This window comes from Rousettus aegyptiacus, unplaced genomic scaffold, assembly GCF_014176215.1.
Source record: "Rousettus aegyptiacus isolate mRouAeg1 unplaced genomic scaffold, mRouAeg1.p scaffold_m13_p_15, whole genome shotgun sequence".
Classification (NCBI taxonomy): domain Eukaryota; kingdom Metazoa; phylum Chordata; class Mammalia; order Chiroptera; family Pteropodidae; genus Rousettus; species Rousettus aegyptiacus.
The window spans coordinates 29,986,291-30,007,076 of NW_023416290.1; the positions used below are offsets into that span (position 1 = coordinate 29,986,291).

A 20,786-nucleotide genomic window follows, 5' to 3' on the forward strand; every position below is an offset into this window, starting at 1 on the left:
AAGTGCATAGCTCAAAAGATGGTATATAGCAGATCCTAGTACTTTTTCCAGCTCTTCACATTGCAAGAAAACTTAACATTGGAATACACATACACGCGCGCACGCGCGCGCACACACACACACACACACACACACACACTGCTCTAAGAACTAAAACCTGAGAAATTTACATGTCATAAGTATTACTTATAGTGGTCCATTTCTGGTCCTCAAAGGGGAAATTTTTCCTCCCTGTTCATTCTCCTAGATCTACAATCTTCTTGTTGCCCAGCACAGGGCATTTTTGAAGGAATTCAGTTTTTTAAACTAAAGAGGTAGTTATAGAGCTCCTTCAGTAAAATTCATCCATAAAATAATAGCAGTAAGAGGAAATTTGGAGATGAAAATCTTAACCCATGAACAGCCATTTGACTGCTAAATGAAGTGAGTTTTTGTATAATTTATACTAAATCATTTTTATGCTCCAATTCAAATTATAAACACTGTCTTTCAAGCAAAAGTCAGTACTCAGGAGCTTCCATAATACTAGAATTTGATACAAAAAGTCATATAATATAGTCTTTCTAATGACATTATTTCTTGCTGGTTGTTGTCACCTTACCACAATAAGACCTTCTAAGACTAATTAACTAGTAAGATGTTTTGTTTTGTTTTTTAATCCTGGATTCTGAAAATTTTAGTTTGAGGTGAAGAATGCTTCTTTCTTTATATTTGTAAGAAAGCTTTTATAACATGATGGCCAAATTATTTGAAAAATGTTTCCCCATGGTGATGTCATTTTGAAGGAAAAACATGCTTGGAATATGAAGTATTCCCATCAGAAATCTCTGAGATCTTACATCTGTACTCTTAGCCCCAAGAGGTTATCAAATGATAATAGATGATTGTAAAGGGATAACTTCTAATGGGGTGTTGGCAGGCAGACCGACCAACAGTCATAGATCACTGAACAGATATTTATAGAGGAAGCGAAGGCTTTATTTTTGCTTTCACTATCAGACTGCTTTCACAAACATACAAAGAAAGTCTAACATTAATGATTAAGATATCCTTGTACATTAGAAAATTTCAGAAACCGATAGCCCTTTGGCAGTTCTTACATAGTGTGAAATGCCAAATACAATGTGGGCTGCCTAAAGGATTTCCGCAATAAAAAGGAAAATATCTCAGGTAAATAAGCAAAGCTAGACCAAGAGGTTTAAAGAAAAATGTATCATCTGCCCAAATAGAACATGAAGAAGCCTTTTAGAATGTGTTTCATTAACTACAAGCTGTGTAGAAATATTTATTCATTGATGATTTTAAGATGGTTGTCAATATAGAGAAACTTTCTTTTCCTTCCAGGCCAAAGGTATACTATGGCAAGTCTTCTGATCAGCTATGCATTCACAGAGCAATGACCGTAAGTACAGTTAGCTGACAAAAATGGGAATGAAAAACTAGATATTTGGTTTTGGGTGGTCCTTTAATTAGCTCATTGGGGAAGCAACATGGAGTCTTATAGGAGAAAGAGCTATTAAGTCCAGGAATGATCAACAGCAAAGGCTGAATTTGAATTACCAAATAGTTTATGTTGATTCTTTGATTCATTGCTGTGGGTGATGACTTCTGCAAGACCACAGTGATGGCAGCAAAAATGAGAATTCTGGGATGAGTCACAGAATAATCATGCCAGACAGCTGAATTATTTCATTGTACAGATTGAAAGAGTATATATGAGGATTTATTTATCTACTTCCAGGTATCAAAAAAGAACACAATCCATAAATGGTAAGGCAGCCCATGAATCTCTGGGTTTTGTGGTACTAGAAGAATCACAAAATACAAATTTCATGCAGCAAATTCTTTTACACTCATCCATGGGAAGGAATTACAATTTCTTTGTATAACTCACAATTAGCTGTCAATAACAAAATTAAAATGTTAACTGGGTACTCTTTAAGTTGAGAAAAATTAAAATCTTTTATATCATCAACCTTGTCCTAATTAGCAATTCTGCTTACTAATTTTATTTTGAATTAGGTATTTTTACAAAGAAACATTACAACTTAGATATATGCTGTATATTAATAGTGCATTATATGCTTCAAATCCCATAAATACATACTGCACCCACATAATTGAATATCTAAAGTTTTCAAAATAGTAGACCCAAACCAGGTTCTGTTCTTTACATTATATGAATAAAATTTGTTACCTTCACCTAGTCATGATACAAGTATGCAGCAAACTCAGATAAGCCTTCATCTTGGGGTACTCTTTTTTTAAATTAAAATTTAAATTTATTAGGAGGTGACACTGGTTAATAAAATTATGTATGTTTCAAGTATAACATTCTATAATATATTATCTGTATATTGTATTGTATATCTGTATATTGTGTGTTTACCACCCAAAGTCAGGTCTTCTTCCATCACCATATATGTGACCCCTTTACCCTCTTCCACCCACCCACTCCCTTTCCCTCTGGTAACCACTAAACTGTTGTCTGTTTCTATGAGTTTTTATCTGTTTGTCTTGTTAGTTCATTCTGTTCCACTGAGCTATGTGTCTGTTTTTATGCCAGTAGTGTGGTTTTTGTCTACTATTGTTTTGTAGTATAGTTTGATATCGGATAACATGATACTTCCAACTTTGTTCTTCTTTTTCAATATTGCTTTGACTGTTTTGGGTCTTCCGTAGTTTCATATAAATTTTATTTGTTCTAATTCTGTGAAAAATGTCATTGGTATTTTAATAATGATTAATATGGACCTTTTAACAATGTTAATCTTCCTATCATTAGCATAGTATAGACTTCCATTTATTTATATATTTTTGAATTTTTTTCTTCAACGTCTTATAGTTTTCCATGTAAGATCTTTTACCTCCTTGATTAAGTTTAATCATTGGTATTTTATTCTTTCAGATGAAATTATAAATGGTATTGTTTTCTTAATTTCTCTTTCTGATATTTTGTTACTGGTGCATAAAAATGCAACAAATTTCTGAATATTAAATTTGGATTCTGCTACTTTACTGAATTTATTTATCAGTTTTAGTAGGGTTTTTTTTTTGGTAAAATTTTTAGGGTTTTCTGTATATAGTATCAAGTCATCTGTAAATAATGGGCAGTTTTACTTCTTCTGTTTCCAATTTGGATGACTTTTATTTCCTTGTTCGATTGCTGTAGCTATGACTTTGAATAGTATGTTAAATAAAAGTAGTGAAAGTAAACATCCTTCTCTTATTGCTAATTTTAAGAAAAATGCTTTTAGCCTTTCTTCATTGAATATGATGCTAGCTTTGGGTTTGTCATTTATAGCCTTTGTTATGTTGAGGTATGTTCCCTCTATTCCCACTTTGCTGAGAATTATTATCACAAATGGATGCTGGATTACTTCAAGAGCTTTTTCTACATCTTTTAATATGATCATATGTTTTTTATCCTTCATTTTGTATATGTGGTGTACCACATTAGTTGATTTGCAGATATTGAACCAGCCTTACATCCCAGGAATAAATTCCACTTGATCATGGTGTAAAATTTTTTCAATGCATTGGTGAAATAGGTTTGCTAATATTTTGTTGAGGATATGTGTTCATCAAAGATAATAATAACCTATACTTCTCTATCTTTTTTTTTCTATTTCTTTGTCTAGTTTGGGTATCAGGGCTTTGTTTGCTGTTTTTTTCTACTTCTTTTAGGTGTAATCTTAGATTATTTATTTCAGCTCTTTGTTGTTTCCTAAGGTAGGCCTGTGTTGCTTTGAATTTCTCTCTCAGGACTGCTTTTACTCTGTCCCATAAATTTTAAAATGTTGTGTTTTCATTTTCATTTGTTTCTGGGTATCTTTTGATTTTCCTTGACCTTATTGTTAACTTATTTATTGTTTAGTAGCATGTTATTTAACTTTCATGTGTTGTATTTTCCAGTTTTTTTTCTTATAACTGATTTCCAGTTTCATACCATTGTGGTTGGAGAGATGCTTAATATAATTTTAGTCTTCTTAAGTTTATTGAGACTTGTTTTGTGTCCTAACATGAGTGCGATCTTGGAAAATGTTCCCTGTGCACTTGAGAAGAATATATATTTTGCTACTTAGAGGTAAAAAGCACTAAAATTATTAATTAAATCCATTTGGTCTAATATGTCATATAACATGGCTGGTTCTTTGTCGGCGTTGTCTGAAAGATCTATCCATTTATGTCACTGGGGTGTTAAAGTTATCTATTATGACTGTATTACTGTTGATCTCTTCCTTTATATATGTCAATACTTGTTTTATATATTTAGGTGCTCCTATGTTGGGTGCATAAATGTTTACAATGGCTATAATCTGTTGTTGGATTGATTACAACCATTGTCCTCATGAAATCCTTTGTTTTAAAGTCTATTTTGTCTGATATAAGTATTGTTATCCCAGCATTTTTGTATTTCCATTTGCATGAAATATCTTTTCCCTTCCCTTTACTTTTAGTCTGTCTATGTCTTTTGATCTGAAGAGGGTCTCTTGTAGACAGTATATGTATGGGTCTTTTTTTTTAACCATTCAGCTACCTATGTCTTTTAATTGTAGCATTTAATACATTAACATTTAAAATGAGTATTAGTAAGCATGTAATTATTGCCTTTTTATTATTTATATTTATGTACTTCTTTATTTTTCTTCTTAAAGAAGTTCCTTTAAGATTTCTAATGCTGCTTTTCTGGCAATGAATTCCTTTAACTTTTCCCTGTCTGAGAAAAACTTCACCTCTCCTTGATTCTAAATGATAGCCTTGCTAGGTAAAGTAATCTTGGCTGTAAATTTTACCTTTCATTTCTTTGACTGTTTGGTTTTAATCCCTTCTGTCCTACAGTTTCTGTGAAGAAATCAGCTGACAGTCTTATGGGAGCTCTCTTGTATGTAACTAATTTTCTTTTGCTATTTTTAAGATTTTCTTTTTGTCTTTAACTTCTGTCATTTTAATTATATGTCTTCCTGTAGGCCTCTTTGGATTCATCTTGTGTGGTGCTCTCTGCTCTTCCTGGGCTTTTCTGTCTATTTCCTTCACTAGGTTAGGGAAGTTTCCAGTCATTATTTCCTCAAATAGGTTTCAATCACTTTTTCTCTCTCTTCTTCTTCTGGTACCCTGTGATGCAAGTGTTGGTACATTTCATGTTGTCCCAAAGGTTCCTTAAACTACCCTCATTTTTAAAATTCTTTTTTCTTTTTGCTGTTTTGATTGGGCATTTTCAGCTACTTTGCTTTGCAGATCACTGTTTTAATTCTTTGCTTCACCTAATCTGCTATTGATTTCCTCTAGTGTATTCTTCCTTTCAGTTATTATATTCTTCAGTTCTGACTGTTTTCTAAAATGTTCTATCTCCTTTTTTTTGTTTCCTATCTCTTTGTTGAAGTCTTCACTGAGTTTACGTATTCCTTCCTTAAGTTCACTGAGTATCCTTAATACCAATTTTGTACTCTGTATCTGGTAGATTACTTGCCTCCATTTCATTTAGTTCTCTTTACGGAGGTATGTTCTGTTGATTTATTTGGGAAATATTTTTTGTTTCCTCATTTTTGCTTATTTCTTGTGTTTGATTCTATGTATTAATAGATCCACTACATTTCCCAGTGTGGTCTTATGTAGAAGTTGTCCTGTGAGGATCAGTGGTGCACTCTCCCTAGTCACCTGACTCTGGTGTCCCAGTGGTGTCCCTGTATGGGTTATGGGTGCCCTCCTATTATAGTTGAACCTCAATTGCTATTGGAATTTCACAGAGTGGGGTCAATCCTCAGCCTGACTGGCTCTGAGGGCTGGCCCTAACTACAGCTGAAAAGCTGTTGTAGAGGGGCTAACTTCACAGACTAGGAGTCACTTTTGTTGGGCTATGGTGCCAACAGAGTCTGCCCTTCAAGTGTGTCATCTGTGGAGTTATTTGGATAGTGCTCTAGTGTTATCTGAAGTTGGCTGCCTGGTATGTTAGTTTTAAAGCTTCTTGTGAGGGGCTTTGGTTCAGGCCATGTTCAGCTGCTGCCTATGCCAGGTTTGTGGCTGTTTAGCTAAACTTCATTCTAGGGCAAGACTGGTGGCCACTTACACCAAGTTTGGGGCCACTTGCTGGGTGTTACAATGCAAGATGAGACTGGATGCCATTTGTATTGCACTTGGGGTTCCTTAGCAAAAGCTACAAGGCATGCTGAGGCCAGCCACTGCTTGCTTGGGGTTCCTGGACCTTTGAGAGATTTTCGTAAAATCTGCAGTGTGAGCCAAATCAACGACTGTGTTGAGGAGTCACTGGAAGAGTCTTGAGCTGGATAGGCAAATTGGGTGGGGCAGGATCTCAAAGAATCCCCACAGTAGGGTGAAAAGTTTTAGCTCTATTAATGGAAACTCAGATTTGGAGCCGTTCTGTGCCAGGTCTGCTGAATGGGTGGAGAGTTCAACAAAGAAACAGTGGCACCTGCCAGTGCCTCCATTCCTAGAGATAGTTGTCCTGACCCCTGTCCCTCTGGCTCTTGCCCTGCAGCTAGTCAATTTAGTTTTTCCCCATATGTCCCTCATAATTTTTGAGCTTTTACCTCTACACTGGAGCTTAGAGCAAGTGAGTTTGTGAATGAATGAGTCTGGTGCTGGCCCTTTAAGACCTATAGTACCTTGCTGTTTAGCAGCCCTTTGTCTTTTTCAAATGCAATCCCCACTTGTTTCAATAGCCAGATGTTATGGGAATTCTTCTTCCTAGCACTGATGCCTTGTGTTTGGTAGCCTGGTGTGCAACTGGGACCCCTCACTCCTCAAGGGAATCTCTGCAGCTGAGATATCCTTCCTGATTTTTAATCATCACATCATGGGTTTGAGACTTGTCCATTCCACATTTTCACTCCACTACCAGTCCTAATGTGGCTTCTTTTTTATATCCTTGGATATAGGAATTCTGTTCATCTGGTCTTCAGATTGTTCTCAGTGACAATTGTTCTATAACTTAGTTGTAAGTTTGATATAATCATGGGAGGAGGTGAGCTCAGAGTTTACCTATTCAATCATCTTGTCTGGAAGTATCTTTAGTGAGTGATTTTAGAATAAATCCATTATAAGACTCAGCAGAGGGCCATCACAAATATTGGCCTGATTTCCCTTTTTATGTTGACTACCCAGGAGTTTTAGATAATTCAGAGGGCCACTTCAATTGTTTTGAAAGTCGCGATAAAAATGCTCGTATTGACCTTACTCCTGCTTTCATTTTGTGACCCTGGTTGTGTTTATTACTTCTCTTTTCCATGATTTTAATTTATGCAGTCTTTGCCAGAGCCCCGGGCGTCAACTCAAAACCTTTTTTGGAAAAAGGCAGAGTATAATATCCTATATGCTTGTTAAGGGCTGAATTGCATGCCCCCCCCCCACCAAAAAAAATTTTATATTTTGAAGACTTGATCCCCAATACATCAGAATGTAACCATTTTTGGACGTAAGCCCTTTAAAGAGATAATTAAGTTAAAATGTACTTATTAGGGTGAGGCCTAACTCAGTACAATTGGTGTCATTATAAGAAATGGGGATCAAAACATAGAGGGATAACCTTGTGAGGATACAATGAGGAGATAATCATTGGCAAACTGAGGAGACAGACCTTGGAAGAAACTGAACCTGCCAACACCTTGTTCTTGGATGTCCATCCTTCAGAACTGTGAGAAAATATTTTTCTGTTGTTTAAGCTACCTAGTCTGTAATATTTGTTATAGCAGCCCTAGCAAACTAATACAATGATTAAATATAAGGCAAGTTTTTTTTTTCTTAAAATTAGTACTCAAAAAGGAAGCATTTGTTTTACAGTCAAGCTGCTAGACTATTACAGGGCACCCTATCAAGAATTTTATATTAGATAATGAGGTATATCTGTGGGGAAAAAAACATTATCCTAAAATGACTATAATTAATGCTGTTTTGGATGTTTTATAAAAGTTACCTGACAAAACTGGTAAAGAGAATGACAAAAATACAATGATATGAATTATTTTGCCATTATATCTTAGTGTATAACCTTATAATTGCAGATATTAAAAGTTATTTTAAACAATATTTTAAAAAGAACACTTTAAAACAAACACATTAAGTGGTTGTGTTGTAGAGAGCAGAATTAATAGGATGAATATTTATTATAATATTATATGAATGGGTTGGGAGGTTTATAGTTTGGGATAAAATTTCTAGTGATAATACTGTATAAAATCTAAAAATGTGCCGGTGCCCTATCTCAAGTAACCTAGTAAAAATAGCAATTCTACTTTGGAAATATGTTAAATGATCTCCAAAGTGGCCGTTCTTTGTTGTAGTTGTACTTGATGGAGTAATAGTAAGTGCTCTAACACACTTATAGTGGCCAGCCTCTAAGATGCCCCAAATGATCCATGTCTTCTGGTACTCTGGGATAGTTTTCTCTCACACTGAATAGAGCTGACTTGGGTGACATATCAAGTATTGTGGGAATGATAGAGAGTGTCTTCTAAGGCTAGGTTGTAAAAGAAATTAAAGCTTTCACTTTGCTCTCTCTTCAATGACTCCTTCTGAAAGAAGCCATCATCTATGTCATGAGAACACTAAATTAGTTCAATGGAGAGGTCTTTGTGATGAAAAAGTAAAGTCTCTTGCCATGGTCTTACACCAATGTGCCAGGTATGTAAAAGAGTCAAGTTGGAAGTAGATCCTTCAGCCCCAGGCAAACTTTCAGATGACTGCAACTCTAACTGACATCTTGTTTGCAACCTCATGTGCTACAATGAGCTAGAACCACCTAGCTAAGCACCTTCCAATTCCTTACATACAGACACAGTCTGAAAAAAATGTTTTGTTTTAAGCTATTAAGTTTGGAATAAACTGTTATGTAGCTGTAAAGCATGTCATAGAAATTTATTCATTACAGTTTTGATGAGCAGTGTCAGGTTCTAGTAAGAGGTGACTTCCTGATTTACCACCTTCTTGCTGTGTCTTCACATGGTGGAGAGAAGGAGGGGAGGAGGAACAAGTTCTCTCTGGTCTCTTCTTATAAAGGCACTGATCTCATCATGAAGGCTTCATTTTTATGACATAATTACCTCCCAAAAGTCCACCTACTAATACCATTGCATTGAGGATTAAGATTTCAATTTATGAATTTGGGGAGGGATACAAACATTCACTCATAGCAAATGGCTAATGCAGATCTTCGTATCTGGAAATGAGGTGTTACCATAAATAAACAAAAATAAAAAAATAACTAAGAATGGGAGAGAGTAGCTTTGGAACCAAGCAATGGGTGTAAACTTTTTAAGGACTTAGAGAATAGTGTTAGTAAAAGCTTAATGTTTTTTTGAAAAGACTGTTATTAGAAGTTTTTCATAATATCCTTCTTTTATTTTTAAATTTCTGTAGTGTCAATAGTGATGTCCCCTACTTTTATCCCTGATATTGCGATTTATGTTCTCATTCTCTCAGTCTCTCTATCATCTATCTATCCCTATCTATCTATCTATCTATCTATCTATCTATCTATCTATCTATCTATCATCTATCTATCATCTATCATCTATCTATCATCTATCTGACTATGTCTATCAATCAATCATCTATCATCATCTATCATCATCTATCAATCATTTATCTAGATTATTCTTAGTAGAGATTTATCAACTCATTCACCTTTTCTAGAAAGTAACTTTAGCCTCCAGATTTTCTCTATATTTTGGAAGGGTGGGGCTGTTTTCTAATTCATTGATTGCCAATCTCATCTTTATTATTCCCTTTCTTATACTTAGTCTGAGTTTAGTTTGCTCTCTTCCCCATTTTCATAAGTTATAACTTACTTTTTTTCTAATGCGTGTATTAAAGCTAAAAATTTCTCCAAGCGTTGTTTTATGGCATGTCACAAATTGCAATTGTGCTTTCATTATCCTTCAGTTTAAACTATTTTCTAATTTTTCTTTTGACTTTTTCTTAGACAGGTGGTAAGAGGTGACTTCTTGATTTGCGCTCTTCTTACTGTGCCTTCACATGGTGGAGAGAGGGAGGAGAGGAGGAGCAAGTTCTCTCTGGTCTCTACTTATAAAGGTACTAATCTCATCATGAAGGTTACCTGATAAAATTTTAATTTCTAAATATTGGGGAACTTCCTGGATATTCTATTGTTATTGATTCCTAAATTAATTCCAATGTAGTTAGAGGAAGTATTCTTATTTTAAAGCCCAATATATAACCTTTTTGATAAACATTCAATGCTTACTTGAGAAGTATATATATATTCTATTATTATTGGGTATATATTTTATAATTTACTAATAGGTAAAGTTGCCTTATAGCATTTATGCAAATATTATATATCATCACTAAATACTTTCTACTTATTCTATCAACTATTGAGAAATGGGTGTTAAAATCTGCAGTGATGATCATAAATTTGTCTATCGTATATATAGTTCTGTCAGTTTTTGCATTATGTATATTGAAGCTTTTTTATTAGGTATATACCCACTTGAGATTATAATGTTTGCCTGTAGAATAGATGCTTTTATTATTATCATATGCCTATATTTATTAATTATTAATATGGTTGGGTTTAGTTCCACTATCTTGCTATTTATTTTCTTTTTAAATTAAATTTCTTGGGGTGACATTGCTTAAGAAAATTATACAGGTTTTGAGGGTACGATTTTATAATAAATTATCTGTATATTACATTGTGTGTTCACCATTCAAAGTTAAATTTCTTTTCATCACCCCTTAGCTACTTCCCCCTTCCCTTCTTTCTCTCCGGTAACCATTAAACTGTTGTCCATTTCCATGAGTCTCTTTTCATTTGTAATGTTTGTCATGTTTGTTTGTTGCTTTCAGTTTTATGTTCCATGTGTAAGTGAAATCATATGGTTTTCAACTTTTTATGTCTGACTTTTTTTCACTTAGCATGATAATCTCCATATCCATCCACATTATCACAAATGGCAGTATTTCATTTTTTCTTATGGCTGAGTAATAGTCCATTGTACATATTTACCACATCTTCTTTATCTGATCACCTATTAAAGGACGCTTTAGTGTTTCCATGTTTTGGCCACTGTGAATAATGCTGCTATGAACATTGGGGTGCAAATATATTTATGAATAAATGTTTTTAATTTTGTGGGGTAAATACCAACAAAAAGGTTTGTTGAGTCATATGGTAATTCTATTCTTAATTCTTTGAGCAACCTCTGTACTGTTTTCAACAGTAGCTATACCAATTTACATTTCCACCAGGAGTATATGAGGCTTCCTTTTTCCCTACAACCTCTCCAACGCTTGTTATTATTACCTGTTATTCTAACAGGTATGAGCTGGTATCTCATTGTGGTTTCGATTTGCATTTCCGTAATAGCTAGTGAAGTTGAGCATCTATTTATGCATCTGTTGGCCATTTGTATGTTTTTTTGGGGGGGAGAAGTATCTGTTCAGATCCTTTGCCCATTTCTAATTAAATTTTTTTAAAAATTTGGATTGTATGTTTTTTATTGTTGAGTTGTATGTGCTCTTTGTATATTTTGAAATTAGCTCCTTATTGGAGGTGTTGTTTGCAAATACCTTCTTCCAAATGGTTGCCTCTTTGTTTCGTTGATGGTTTCTTTTGCTGTTCAGAAGGTTTTTAGTTTGGTATAGTCCTATTTGTTTATTTTTGCTTTTACTTCCCTTGACTTTTTTTAATGGTTGATCTAGAGATTAAAATATGAATCCTTAACTAACCAGTCTACCTTATGTTAATATTGAGCCAATTCATTTATAGTATGAGAACCTTAAAACAACATAATTTTATTTACCATTCTTCTCATCCTTTGTGCTATTGTTGTCCTATAATACCCAGAATACACTTATATTATTTTTTGCTTTAAATAATCAACTGTCTTTTTAAAATACCAATAAGAAAGAAAAACTCTTATACTTACATATTTGCTATTCTCAATGGTTTTCATTTTTCCTTATAAATCCCAATTTTCTTCTGGTATCTTTCCCTTCTACTACAGACTGGAAATTAATTTTCCTAGTTTCCTTTGATTGGAAATTGTCGTTATTTTAATTTTTGAAAGATATTTTTGCTTGTTTTAGATTTTAGATTAATAGCTTTTTTTTTTCGTTCAGCATTCTAAAGATACTGTCTTCTGGCCTCTGTGATTTCTGATGAGAAGTTGGTCATTATTCTCATCATTGTTCCTTTATGTAATTTATCCTTTTTTTGGCTGCTTTTAAGATTTTTCTCTGTATCTCAGATTTTAGGCCATTTTATCAAAATTTGCTTAGTTTTATTTTTCTCTGTGCTTAGTATGCTTGGAATTTACTTAACTTTCTGGGTCAGTGGATTTTGTTCTCAAATATTTCTGCTCCATTTTCTCTCTGCCTTCTTTGATATTTTAATTACACAAAAGTTCATTTATTTTTGTCTCACAAATCATGGAGGCTTTTTTACTTTATTTTTCAATCGTTTTCCTCTCTGTGCTTTGCTTTGAACATCTTTTTGTCTGACTTCAAGTTCACTGCTTCTTTATAATGTAGTTTTTGATCTAATACTAGATTCATTAATAAAGTTTTATTTTCAGATATCTTATTTTTCAGTCCTAAGATTTCTAAATGATCATATTCAGAGTTTTTATATTTCTCCAGAAATTTTCTGTCTCCTAATTCTTCCATCTGTTCTTATAAATTTCTACACATTATCATAATTATTTTAAACTTCTTTTCTGTTATTTTCAACATCCATATCCATAGGTCTCCTTCTCTTTTCCCTTGAATTATAGGTTACATTTTCCTTCTTCCTTGCTTGTCTAATAATTTATTTCAAATTTGACAATATGTTTTATTATTGAAGATATACCAGAGATTTTGAATATTATCATTTTCCTTTAAAGAGTGTTAAATTTTATTTTAGCAAATACAAAATTATTAACAGAATATCTCATTTCTGCAGAGGCTTGGCTTTAGGGCTTTATAAGGAAGGGCTTATTTTGGTTCTGTCTTTAGTTATAAAGCCATAACTCTTAGTCCTAGGGTAGGATCCTTACTTCTAAGGCATGGCCTTTCTGAAGTTTTAATCTTGAGGTGTTTACTAATTCCTTCTAACCTGGTAGGATTTGAACTTCAAACTGTCTTTCCAGTACTTCATCTATTGACATCTCTGCTTATCTATTTTACTTCTGTTTGTGACTTCTACTGATTTCTTCTTGGAGTCTAGCCCATCACATGTATAGTTTTAGAGTCAGCCAAATATTCAAGAGGAAATATTATGCTGCTATGTCTTCCTTTCACCACGACTACCTCCATTCCAGGGTATCCCTGCTTAATTCTCAGCTGTGCTGGCAGAAGATCCAAACTCTAACTCCTCTGTCCAGTTAGACTAATTTTTTTGTTGTTCTGTTTGAGCTCTATCCCTTATTTTCAGAAAAAAATTAGTGAGTTCCCTTAGGAGAAAAGTCGAATAAATATTTACATCCCATCTTTCAAAGGCCATATCTGCTTCAGTGTCTTTCTGCTTTTAGTTTATTTCTAGTGCCTTCCAAGAGACTTTTCTTTTCTTCTTCTTCTTCTTCTTCTTCTTCTTCTTCTTCTTCTTCTTCTTCTTCTTCTTCTTCTTCTTCTTCTTCTTCTTCTTCTCCTCCTCCTCCTCCTCCTCCTCCTCCTCCTCCTCCTCCTCCTCCTCCTTCTTCTTCTTTTTTCTTTCTTTCTTTTTTTTGGTTCAAAATTTTATAGTTGTCATCAACATGAGGGTTAGTCCAATATGATCTACTCTGTATTACCAGAACTGAAACTCCTCTAATTGCTTGGTAGTTATTCAAAACATACTTTATAAATAAATAAATGAGAAGGCTGATTCAGGAGTTACCTCTAACACTACAATTGTGGTTCTTGGTTTATTTTTTAGCACATGTCTCCATAAACATTACTCAACTTCCTCTGAGTCATTTCAAATCATTAAAAATCTCACAATGAAGTGTAAACACAAAATCGCTTTTGAAGAAGTGCAGAACCTTATTCAATATGTCAGCCCTGGCTGCCCTGAGTCTAGTTTATGTATTAGAGGAAACAAGAACAATTCTCCCAGTGACTGGGAAAGCTCCACCACCATATCCCTAAGCAATATCATGTAGATCATGGAAGCCTCTTAGACACATACACATGCCCATAATTTATTCTATACTTACCTTACTCATTAAGGTTTCCACAGACATCCAAGAGGCCATGTTATCTATTCTTTTCCAGTAAGTTCCGTCTTCTGTATAACTTTTCTTTTAAGCCAAAAAATGAACTCACCTTTAAAATTTAGTTGTCCCACAGTTTGAGTGCATGCCATTCCAAACAAACAAGCAGAGAAAATATTACTTGAGAGTGAGATTGTTGAACTTTGTGCCTCAGTTGGATTCTGCTTCTCACATTGGCCCCTTTGGATTTTAAAATTTTACTAGTGCAGTGAGTTATGAATTTGTGCACCACCATCTCAGGAACTATTGTAAGTATGTACACCTATTAATGTATTTCATCCTTACGACAGACACATTTTACAATTGAGAAAGTGGGCACAAATATTCATTTATTTACCTAAGATCACACCAAAGTGTGATCATGCCCAAGTGCAATATTTCACTTGAGATCAAGAGCCCAAGCTGTAATTTGAATCAATGGTATGTTCTTCTTATCTGTTGGACTCTGCTGCTTCTCAAGTCTTTGTTAATGCCCTTACTCCATTTGTAATCTGTAGAGTGGACAAACGGCTCATGCTAAAGCCTATCACCTTTGAGTTACACTTTTCCTCAGTGTTTGCATGGTCATTTTGTCAGACTTCAGTCATGCCTAAATGTTTCTTTCAGCATCATTCCTTTAATCATAAGAGCTGATGTAGCAAAAAGCCATATTCTTTGGGATGGTCAGAGTCTAAACACTTCTCAATGTAGTTCATGTAACATATCTCTATTGTTTCCTCCATACCAGGCATTACCTAGCACAAAATAAGATAGAATAAGATTGCTTCTGTCTTTGAGAACCTCAAGGTCGAGCGGGGAAAAAAATATATGTAAACATACATGAACAGATGATAAAGCCCTATGGTAGACACATGAAATCATGGAAGAGGAGGCAACTAAATCTGCAATAACAATAATATTTTATAAACTAAGTTTTGGGGCATGCATAGAAATTGGCTGGGTAGATAAGTCTAGGAAAGGCATTTCACACAGAGGGAACAGCGTGTTCAAAAATGTAAGGCAGGAATAAGCATGATTTTCAGGAGGGCACTGAGAAGATCAGCATACTGGATGGGAAGGAAAATAGATGATAAGCTGTGTTAACAAGCAGGAAACAGGTTGTAAAGGGGTTTGAATGTTATCCTAAAAGAAATAGTAATATAATTATCCTTAATTACAGCTTGATTTCATTCCAGTCTCTTGAGCAAACTTTACCTACTTTTCATATATCAAACACACACACATAGAATTCTTTCAATCCTCTCCTTCCCCCTAGAACGAATGTACAATGTGATGAAAGAGTATGTATTCCTTTAGTCCTGTTGGGCTTAAGAATCAAGCTTACTTTGAAAATGCTACTTCATAATTTTTCTATTGCCCCTCCAAAATGAATTTGCCAAGGATCTCAGGGAAAGATCAAAATAGATAGAAAATTTAAAGCTCATAGAGCTATAGTTCATTATTTTTCTTTCTCCCTTTTCACCTTATTTCTCTCATTTTCAAGACAACAACAAAACAAAAGAATTTTTTTAGAATGTACGATTAGGTTTGTGCTAAATAACCTGTGGCTCATGTTCATTCACTCTGGGCATGATTTATCTCTGTATTTTATTTAATCTGTTGAAAAATGAAGTGTCAGTTTTAACTAGATATTGTCTTTTTGCATTGTGCTATTTATAAAGCCATCTGACCTTCCCCACAACTGAAAGGCTGAATTGGGCCTTCCCAGATATGTAGCTTCAGATTAGACTGAGGTCCAGAATAAATGTTGTTATAGGCTCTCTCTTCAAATCTCATTCTTTTTTTTCCCAGAAGCTAATAAATTCTGAAGATGTTGTCATAGCTGCTACTGAAGTTGGTTTCTGAAAAAAGACCTGGTGTGCATGACTTCTCATTTGACCACTGTAATCATAGAGAAGAGAAATAAAAAGAAGACAGAAAGGGAAATTTCTGACTCATCCCATCTTTTTTCTTATTTTCTAATATTTCCTTCATTCTTTCATTCTTTTCTTGCCCTCTTACTTCCTCTTTCTCTTCCTCCTTCCCTCCTTCCTTCCTTTCCTTCCTTCTTTCCTTCCCTCCCTCCCGTCCTTCCTTTACTTTTCTTTCTCTTTCCCTATTTCTTTTCTTTTGCTATGATATCTTCTATTCCTCATTTTAAATTTCTTTTTTACATTTCAAATGATGATTCATTAATTTAAAAATAAGATGAATGTTCATAGTGTGCCAGTCTCTGTAATTAGCACTGAAGTTAAAAAAAATGGAATAAAAGGAGAAAAATAGGATTCCTGCCTTCAAGGAGCTTCCAATTTAATTCAGGGTAATAATAAGCCAATTAATAAGAATATCAGTTTGAAAAGAGATTGATGCTCTGTACTTGTCTAAATTTAACACATTTTCTGCATTTTAGTTTTTAGATTCGTTTTCTATGTTTTCTCTGTTATAGATGTTTCATAATTTATTTATAAAATCCTCATCATTAAACAGGTTATTTCCAGTCTTCCCATTAGTAAATAAAATTTATACAGCCATAAATATTTATGTACAAATTATTATATCAACATATGAATATTCTTATACTAAAATAGTGAAAATCGAAATTTTTGTTCAAAAGAATACATATACTTTTTAGACATGTTGTCAAATCATTCTTCTCAAAACAACAGTCTGTGAGAATTCATATTGTCAAATTACCCTTTTTAAAACAACAATCCTTGAGAATTTCTAATTAAGTTTTAAACATTATGTGTTTATTTAGAATGTGACAATTGGTATTAATTAGATAATATATGTAAAATACACATCACTTAATAAATGTTATCTGTCATTATTGTTATTATTATTGCAATTATTATATGATTATGTCATTATTATTACAGCATATCGAAAGCTGCTTTTTCCCTTACATTTATTATATTCCAGAAGCTGGGGAGCCAAACTCCAATTTAAGTTTGAATTATAACTCTTAGGGTCATTTCTATTGTCTATTATCAATCTTCCTATTTTAAATATTTCAAAAGGTCAGATTTTAAACCAGAGTGCTCATAAACCATATTCCTATAGAGGGTTGTTTGCTCATTTACAGTCAGCAAAATGATTGGGCCATGTGTGGATTAACCTGGAATTGTGAATTCTGTCCTTTTTAAAACTGTGAAGCTTTCTGTCTCTCTTTGGGGTCTCTCTGACCATACTCAGCCTCTGGGTTTCACTCCATTCTTATTTCAACCTAAAGGATATTTTATAGCTCCCACTTGAAATAAGTCTTTGGATTGTAGTAACAGAAGCAATGAAACTTTCCGTGTAAAGCTAATAAACATTCCCTACATCTGCAAAACAAAGGAATCATCACCTGTTTACTCATTCCATGATCACTATTGTGTAAGCTACATAAACTACCAGGAGAAATCAGGTCTGGAAATTCTTTTACAACATGCATATAACCTAGTTTGTTATTACCACCTGAAGGCCTCTCAAACAATATTCATTTCTTTGAAATGATTGAGAAATATAAGTTAATTTCCTGCTTGGCCTTTAAATTTAATTAATATATTTTTAAAATTTAAAATGAATAATTTATTTAAATTGAAAAAAATCAATCTTTTGTTGAGGCTCTGGACTTGATGTTAATCTTTTGAACTTCAGATCTCTCTTTTATGAAAGATGATAATAAGATCACAATTCCCCTGCTGTACAAAAAGGCAAGAGGATAGCTTTGGAACTATATAGATCTACCTTAGTGAAGAAATGTTTGTTCTCTAGAAAGACAAGAAAAATCTTGATGCTTACAGCCAAAAGGAGAGAGTGCAGTGAAAAGGAACCTGTCTAAACACTTGGGGTATTTTTTTGTTGTCATTAATGACCGTCTATGACCTTCCCCTCTCCATCCTCTTATGGTCTCAAACTCAGTGACTTGACTGTTTTACTTCTCAACAAGTTATGTTGGTGTTATGTAGACAGGCTTAATTAAAGTTTGCATGTGGTGAGTGAGAAAGAGAAGGGCACTTAAAACTCACTGAGTCAGGCCCTGTTACCAAAAAAAAAAAAACAGAAAAGAAAAAAAGAGTGTCAGAATGACACAAGGAAAAGAAGGGAGGTGCAAAAAGCCATTTGGTTTGAGCTCTATTAATTCAGGCCAGGGAAGGAAGAAGTAATGCCGAGGCCCGAGGGGGTGAGTTAAGGACAGGCTTTCTGCCTTTGCTCTCAACGTGCTCAGTTTTATTAGTTTAGGCCAGGCGGTTGCTAACATTATTTTAGTATCTATTTTGTGAGTGATTATGTTGTATGCACGGGCAGAAGGTCAGGCGGGTCAAATCTTTCTGCTCCAGACCATCTCTGCATGAGCCTTTCGCCTTTAGATCTCGTTGAAACTTGCCACCTGTAAAAGCAGACAACCTAATGAGAAAAAGAGCAGCACTTAAAATACCGTTTTTTCTCCACCACTCTCTAGTGTAAAGAACGTTATAAAAATATTTCAAGCTGAATTTTCTGTTTTGGTTGTGTTAACTCTTTGTTTGACCATCATCACTATTTTCCCACAAAATTTACTTTCAGTAACCAGAGATGTTTTGGAGAAACTGAATATTATGTCTGCAAACAGAGAGAAGCAGTCAGAGAAACCCAAAGGGAGAATTGCTAATGCTCTGATCACTTAAACCCATCTGTCGTATCACACACAATGACCACAACTTTGGAAAATTAACAAACCAGTCTATTTTTTAGGGGCTCTCTTTCATTTATGTTTGAACAGAACATCTATGAAACTTGGACTAACTCCAAACACAATGTTTTTGATAGCCAACACCCAGAAGAAGAAGGGAACTAATCTAGGTTTTAATCCTAATTTCTTAACCAACTGCCTATATGGCGTTGGGTTCATCATCATGCCTTGGTAACTAAAATGTTTTTAAAAGAGCCTACTTACTTCACTGTTTGAGAGATTGAACTCACTTATTCACTATTAATAACTGGTTATTAGGCAGGAATCATGGGCCCACAATGGGGCAAAGGGGCAGTGGTATAGATGGACCCATACATTTCTACTCTCCAAACCTTAGTTTTGCCAGCAAAGATTTCATTATAACCAGCAGGTGTCTAAACCTGGTGTGGAACAGCAGGGCGGGAATGTACATTTCTTAGGAAGAGCCACTGGCCTCACTCTTTCTAGTTTTGATCTGGGTCCTGATGCTCTGAAACTACCCCAGTCTTCAGTCGAACCTCTCTGGAAAGCTATCTGGACTTTCGTTTTTTACTCACTCAACAAATACTTGTCAAACAGCAATCTGCTCCAGGCATTTTGCCTAGGTATTTTAGTACCCAACACAAAATACTCACTCTTATGAAACTTCTCTCAATGAAGAGATAATATATGTTAAATAAATGAATAAATATGCAATGTGTAAGTTGACAATAAGTGCTGTAAGAGAAAATTTAGCAAAATGAGGAAATGTGAAAGTATGTCACCTTAAATGAAGGAACAATGACCAGAGACTTGGATGAAGTGAAAGACTGAGCTATGCAGATATCTGGGGAAAAGCATTCCAGGGAGTGGGAAGAATGAGCACAAAAGTAGGGGGTGTGGTTAGTGAGGGAAACAGGAGCCAGTTCATATGAGGTCTATGGGACAAGTTAAGCACTTTGGATTTTATTTTGAGTGAGATGAGGGAAACCAATGGACTGTTCTGATCAGAAAGGTGTTATGATCTGACTTTTTCTGAAAAAGGATCACTTGGCTACTTTCTAGAGAATAGATTAAAGAGACCAATAGTGGAAGCTGTGGAACTAGTTAGGAGTCTATGTCAGTGGAAAAGGTGAATGATAACGATAATGAAGTTAGGGCAAAAATACTAAATGTGGTGATAAGTGGTCTGATTTGGCATGCATTTCAAATGTGAAGTGAAAAAATTGATGATGGTTTGGATAGGGGCTATAAGAGAGAGAAGTTAAGAATGATACCTGAGCAAGTAGGTGAATGGTGCTGCCATTATGGAAAAAGAACATCATGGAGGAAAGAACATGGAGGGGCAGCTAGCTTGGGGACTTTAGAAGCTAATAGGAAAATCCAAAACTATAGTTCAGGTGTGACCTACAGGAATCTGTCTGAAAAGCAGAGTGCCTACTTTTTAAGGCAAAGCTAATTCATAGCAGATGAAGGGTTAAGGATTATCTTATGTAAGTCAGGTGAAATGGCTTGCTTTATAGGAAGAAGCCACACCTAGGTTGGTGACTTGAACAGAACAATGCCACAATGAGGCAGAAAGCTCTCTTTGACCAATGTAGCCAATACTGACCACTGAACCCAAAAGGTTATTGGGTCCAGATAGAGGTGGGCTTCTGATTAAGTTGTTTAGTGTCCAGAGTTCCAGGAATTGTTTTAATAGGAGCTTGTTTAGGGGTGAAACAGATCAGCTTGACAGATGCCAGAACCTGGAGGCCCTGTCTCCTACTATTTGCCTCGACACCAGCATCCCTATTGCTCCCACCCTAGAAAAGTGGAAATGAACAATCAAAGGTCTTAGCTGAACAGAAGGGGCAGAAAAGCCCAGAGTAGACAACACTCAGGAGTTTGGCAGTCCATAAGATAGAGGTTCAAGCAGG

At 34.7% G+C, this 20,786-nt stretch overlaps 1 long non-coding RNA gene across 2 annotated transcripts in view; it reads left to right on the plus strand.

Moving 5' to 3' along the window:
• LOC107500319 overlaps positions 1–20,786 on the plus strand; it is an 81,637-nt gene that overhangs the window by 27,486 nt on the left and 33,365 nt on the right. For both annotated transcript variants that reach the window (XR_001594503.2, XR_001594504.2), the window contains 2 exons: positions 1,345–1,402; positions 9,938–10,047. This is a non-coding gene — a long non-coding RNA (uncharacterized LOC107500319). The remainder of the gene's footprint in view (positions 1–1,344; positions 1,403–9,937; positions 10,048–20,786) is intronic.